This window comes from Pezoporus flaviventris, unplaced genomic scaffold (genome assembly GCF_033815535.1).
Source record: "Pezoporus flaviventris isolate CSIRO_AGI_PZ_B2104156 unplaced genomic scaffold, CSIRO_AGI_Pfla_v1 ptg000007l, whole genome shotgun sequence".
Taxonomy (NCBI): Eukaryota; Metazoa; Chordata; class Aves; order Psittaciformes; family Psittacidae; genus Pezoporus; species Pezoporus flaviventris.
The window spans coordinates 53,217,213-53,223,212 of record NW_026892555.1 but is presented as its reverse complement, the minus strand read 5'-3'; the positions used below and the strand labels follow the sequence as shown (position 1 = coordinate 53,223,212).

General features: G+C 40.8%; 1 long non-coding RNA gene across 1 annotated transcript; it reads left to right on the top strand.

The window, feature by feature from the left end:
• Positions 1-3,175: 3,175 nt before the first annotated feature.
• On the top strand, positions 3,176-5,252 carry LOC133266978 (uncharacterized). Its single transcript, XR_009742591.1, has 3 exons — positions 3,176-3,930; positions 4,514-4,628; positions 5,194-5,252. It is a non-coding gene; the product is annotated as an uncharacterized LOC133266978 (long non-coding RNA).
• Positions 5,253-6,000: the final 748 nt, after the last annotated feature.

Genomic DNA, 6,000 nt, shown 5'->3' with positions numbered 1-6,000 from the left:
CATTTGTATTTTTTTAGTCTATATTGCAATTCTGAATCTTCATTTAATTCTGAATCTGAATGAAGAGTTAGAATTGAGCTATTTAAAATAAAAACATTAATTAGGATCCCATCCTGTGCATTCCAGTCATGTGCTGCATAAGTCTAGTATTGCTTTTCCAGTGTTGCTCTTCCTCTTATGAATGAACGCAGTGTTTTTCTAAGACAAACTTACCCTCTTGTACCATGAAACAGATGTGTTACAAGCAATGCCATACAGGTTTTCTCACAGTGGCCGGTGTGCTTCCCCTTCGCCACCTTTGATTCTGTGGCTTGGAGTGGAGTTTGCAGTCCACGCCTGCTGCTCAGGTCATCAAAGGTGTGAGCAGGGACCAGCTGTCTGGCCCTCCATGTAACACAGTTTTTGAGAGCTCAACTTGAAGCCCTTTCCTTAGTTCCGTGATAATTCTTTGGAGTTGCTGAATTTTCACTACTAAAGAAATGTCTCCCTGACTGCAGAAATAGTCCCCATAAGTGAATTAACAGTGATTTTATTTTTTCTCTAGCTGTCAGGCAGCATTCATGACTTTCCCATTTCACCTGAAAGTGGACTGTATTGCTAACATTACTACCTAATTATAGCACTGGCCATTGGAATGGAAAATTATTGTTACTTGTTCTTCCATCGTTGGTTGCTCTGGGACAGATACCCCTATCCAGATGTGTTAATTTTAAAAAGTACATTTAAATGTACATTGCTGTACACAGCAGCCCTGCCAGGTATTCTCTCTTTGGCCTGGAGCTATTCATCAGCTGACTTCCTCTCCTACTTCTTCCTAACTCCTGCTTTCCTACCCAAAACAGGGATGAAACACATACATGTGTGCACACAAACCCATTTCTTTCCCTTCTCTTCCTCATTTTGCCTGTCTCCTCCCAGCCTAGTTTCTCCTTTAGTCTCTAAGGGCTTCTCTCAAGGAGCTTTATCCTGCAGGGACAGAAAAATAAGGAAGGAGGAAAGGGGAAGTGCTGTGCTTCTGCTCACTCATTAGGAGATGGGGATGAGGCATGCCAGAATACTACAGAAGGGCAGCAGCTTTCCTAGTAAAGCCCTGCTGGAACCATATCCCTTTCCAATCTGAAACTCGCATCTGCTTCCTTACATTGCAGAGCAGCTTGAGGCTGCCTAAGGTGTGGTTATTTGTAAGAACTTTTTCATCATACATTTTAAGGGAAGAAAAGGGAGAGGATGTGCTTAAGTACTTTTGGACAGTGGGTGTTGCAATAGTATGCTCTGCAGAAAGGCAAGGAGGGATGAGGTGAAAGAGACATGGGGAAATTGAAAACAGACCGTCAGGCTGGAGGCATTTCATTGTTTCACTAGAAGGGAGTGATCCCTACCTGTAAGTCCCAAGTGAGCGAGGAAGAGTGTTTCTGGGACATGCCTGCCCACTGTCCAGCTTTCGGGGATGGTGCATTTCAGTGTCAGTCAGCCTAAACTGGATGTGAACTAAGGACCTGGAGAAGTTAGTGGCTTCCTTGATTGTGTAAGCTCAGCTGGAGGAAGGAGTTCTGGCTGAACCACAGGTGCGTGCAATGTCTGCTCTTTCACTTGGTTAATAAATCTATTATTTTACTGTTATACTGCTCCACAGAGAATTCTGGGTTTGGTCCAGTGTGCTTTGGGATCTGCTCAGCCTCATTTCTTGTTGCTCTGAGCTGATGCTGCCAGCAGAAGAGTAAATTGCGATGGTGCTTCTGTGAAGCAAAGGCCCAGATCTCTGCTGGCCACTAAACTGAATGTAACTCATATCACCACTGCAGCAGAGCGGTTGACAGCCATTACCAAAGGACTCCAGAGCAATGTTTTATGTTTCTATTCCAGCTAGCTCAGGTCTGTTGCATAGCTGTGTTTACGACGATCTATGTAGGACTGTCTTGGCACCGCTTCATTTCATCGCATGCTTTAGGATCACTTCATAATCACCCAGAGTCAAGACAGTAATCTCACAGAACATAACAAAGAATAACTGTATGTTATGTCATTGTTCCAGACAGGTTTTAAAATTTTCTTAGAAGTACACTTGAAATGTAAATGCATTTTTCAAATACCCTAAATGGTTAATCTTTTGTCAGCGATGAATAGGAAATTTATTACTTATGTTTTTGCAGACTGAAAATTAATCTTGACAAGCTATGCTCTTATGCTAGACAGTTTAATTATGTGACAGGCCTGTTTGTTATTTGAGAGTCTGCTCATGTTTGGATGCTTAACACGCAGGGGAAAATTCATAGTTTGTTGTTTATTGAACAATCCTTTCAGATTTCAAAATTCTTTCAATGTAAAATGCGATTACATGCATGCAGGTAACAATGCGCATTGAATTAGAATCATTTTTCCTACTTTTTTTTTTACTGCTCAAGGGTGGTGCTTGAAATTCCCTGGCATAATTTGCCCCAGGAATCTTAAAATACTAATAGTCTAATTAGAAATAATCAATACTAATTATTGAGTTTAATATAAATGTATTACATATTCTACATTACATACTATCTATGTGATATATAGAATATGAAAACATGTTTTATATGTTATATATATTATAAAATTATATACCTCATGAATACTACTAACCCTTCACTGTGTAAGCTATCCTGTATTTCTTATTCCCTCAACAAAAGAAACTTGCAAGCAAACAAAACAGTGGCTCCTCTGCTGAAACATAGTTGATTTGAAAGGAGCAAACATAATTCATGTGTAACTGCTAAACTTTGATGCTGATACAAGTAAAATTCACAGGTATGTAATGTCACAGCTCCATGGGAACATCCCACTTTCCTTTCACCTTGTCTAGCCTCTCTTCTTAATGGATCTCAAAGAGCTTTCCTGTATTATTGATTCAGCCGCAGGATGCATGCAGGAGGAGATTGGGGATATGTTTCCATCAGTTCAGTCAGCAGCTCTGTTTTGTTAGCCCTCTGCTCTGACCACTAGACAACTGCATTTTTCTAAACACTCATTATGAGCGCTACTCCTGACAGCTCATTTCTGATGTAGGTGGAAGTGTTCAGTAGTCAAGAACAAATTTCCTTTCTAATTGCAACAAAAAGTCAATGATGCCTTGAGACACCATTTGGATTCTGCCAGGTTCAATGTCCCACAAAATGTGTCTAAACTAGAACTGCTGAAGTATGTGACAGATCTCTCCTATGGTGTTTTACATTATTGTCAGGTAAAGATAATAACGTTTTGATGCTTCCTAATTGATCAGATTGTAAAATCCAGCAGAAAAAGATCAGCAAACAACAAAGGGTTTCTATAAAAACATATTTATTGTGCAAGACAAAAGCTCTAAACAGACCCTGTGACACGAATGGTGACGACTAACAAAGGCTAGGAGGAGAAAAAAACCCCAGACCTTTAGTAATGCATCTGATTTTACAAAGTTTTCTGCAAACCCTTTGCCCAGTTCTAACTGAGCTGAAATGAGTGGTGAAATTATGGATTAATGAATGGAAGATAAATCAAGCATGGGGGAAATTTTGGAGGCTTCTAAGAAACACGCTGCTCTGCTGGGGCAGATGAACATTTCTAAGGATGCCTACTCAGCATACATTTAAGTGGAATGAATTTCCTTATTGTAAGGCAAGACAAGCTCATAATTTAAGTGGATAAAATAGTTACTAACTACTGCTGTTCTGGGGACTTAAACTGACTCTGAACCAAAAATCAGTTTGAACTGCTTTTTTTAACTTTTCTTGAACCAGAACTGAACTTGAATGTTATTTTGAAGCTTAGCTGACTTCATGCTGGAAGTGAACAATAACAGCTTCAGTCAGAGCTGAATGTGAACTAAGCTGAAAAATGGAATTGCTTGACTCCTGGTGGGCCACTGCAGGCTGTTCCCCCAGCTGCTGACAGGGCTGAGCAGGAGGAGAACTTCCAGAATAGGTAAGAGGAGCAGGATACTTTCATGTAGTCTTACGGAGCACGGATCAAGAGACGTAATACACTAGTTAACCATCACTGTAAATGTTAAAGCCATTTCCTTCCCCCTAGGTCCCCAAAGCAGGACTCTTGTGTTGTAAGAATAGCAAATATAAACCAGCTCTGTACAGCCGTGATTCCCCTGAAAAGGCTTCAGTAACTTCTCCTGCTTCCCAATGGGAGTTAATGCAGTTTTATTTCTTCAGCTAGTTTAGCAGTCATTAATGGAGCTCACCATAACTGTGTGGACTGTATCAGCCTGTATATATGCATATATATATATATACACATATATATATATCTTTATCCGTACACAAGCCCTTTTGTATGCTAATCCAAGCCTGTGGATGCTAGAACAATGGCATGAATTCATGGTTCAAACAGCCAAACAAATCAGATACCTGAGGCACTTAGAAGATGTTTCTGAACAGTGCTATTTTAGACAGTCTGTCAGCTCAACACAATTGCAATCAGCAGTTCCAGTTGATTTTGTTCTACCTAATAGAATCTGTGACACAATATATTCTGGACTTTTCCCCCCCCCCAGTAACTCTCTTGGCCTCTGAACTCTATTAACTGCAATTGATTTTGCATGTTGGATGAAGCAGGGGCAACGTTTCTCCAAAATTGCCCCAAGTTATTGCTACAGGAAAGGTGACCAGGTAAGGTGGAGGAAATCTCTTCACAACTGAAGTTTGTTCTTTTGTGAATCTAAGTAAGCTCTTCTTCCCTCTCTTCATTAAGGCTTCTTCAGCCTCCCCGCTGCTAAAATGTTTTCACCTGAGGTGGTGTTACACACCTGGTAATGGAGAGTCTGAGATCCTGGTAGTTGAAAAGAAGGGAAAGAAATGCTGGTTGGTGTTGAGATTGCTGTGTCCACTGTTGGCACATTTACTGTATTCTGTAGGACTCACACAGCCTGGCAATTTCCTCTGGTTTGCAGAGAGAAAGAGAAAAACCGTGTGGGCCACAGTGTGATTACACTGGGTTGCATGCCCTTAGGGAAGAAGCAGCCCTCCTGCTTTAAACTGCTTTTTATGTCTCTTGCAAAACCGGTGTCAGCTAAATAAACTCCTAGCTCTCCTCTAGACATTGTTCTCTATTACGCACACTTAATTCAAGAGACACTTTTCCCATTAATCCAGTTTCTCTTTCTGTTTTACCTATTTTAGTCAGAGCCCTATGTTTTGTTTTCGTGCTGGCTAAAAGCCCTGCTCCAATTTTCAGGTTAATGCACTTACTGTTCCTGTCAACAGCTGAGCTCCAGGCACCGTACATGATTCTTGGTTAAGGCTTCACATCTCTTTTTTATACTTCTTACCACTACAGAGGTGTGGCTGGATCTCAAAATTATGTCTACAAACAGTTAACTGCCAGCAGCTGTGAGGAAGAAATGTCATTTAGCAGACGTTTTAGCCAAAAGGTGGCACTGCGGCCGCACAGATTTTGCAGTAGATGAAGAGTCTGGCAGAAGGTAAGGAACCACTCAATACACGGATTTTAAGTCTGCTTTTCAAACCTTGTGAATGCTAAGTATTGAAAATTGGCTAATTATTTCCCAACTATTAGACTAAAATCAGTGTTTCAGGAAGCAAAGTATTTGGTAACGGTACTATTAAAGTAATAAATACTTTATCCACGTGTCAGTGAATCTGGATGACTGAACAGAAAAAAAAAATCCTGATCAATAGCTGAACATGTGCTGCCAAAGTGCACAGAATATTTCAGCTGTGCATGTATCCTACACATACAGACTATCCCATTAACTGCTTGCTTTGGAGCCTCTAAGGCAAGGAGAGCTTCCTCAGGAACTCTGAGTTTTGGAAATAGACCCTGTGGTCATAAAACAATGCTGCAGTTACTTTGCCATGGGCTGATCACTAGCAGATGAAGTCCTACTCGATCCTGGTATTTTACTGTGTACAGACATTATCACTAGGCATATACACAGAGATCCATGTGTACAGAAATCCACACTAGAACACTGAGAAACAAATCTGCAGTCTTGGTTCATTGCCGAGACAGCCGGGAGAG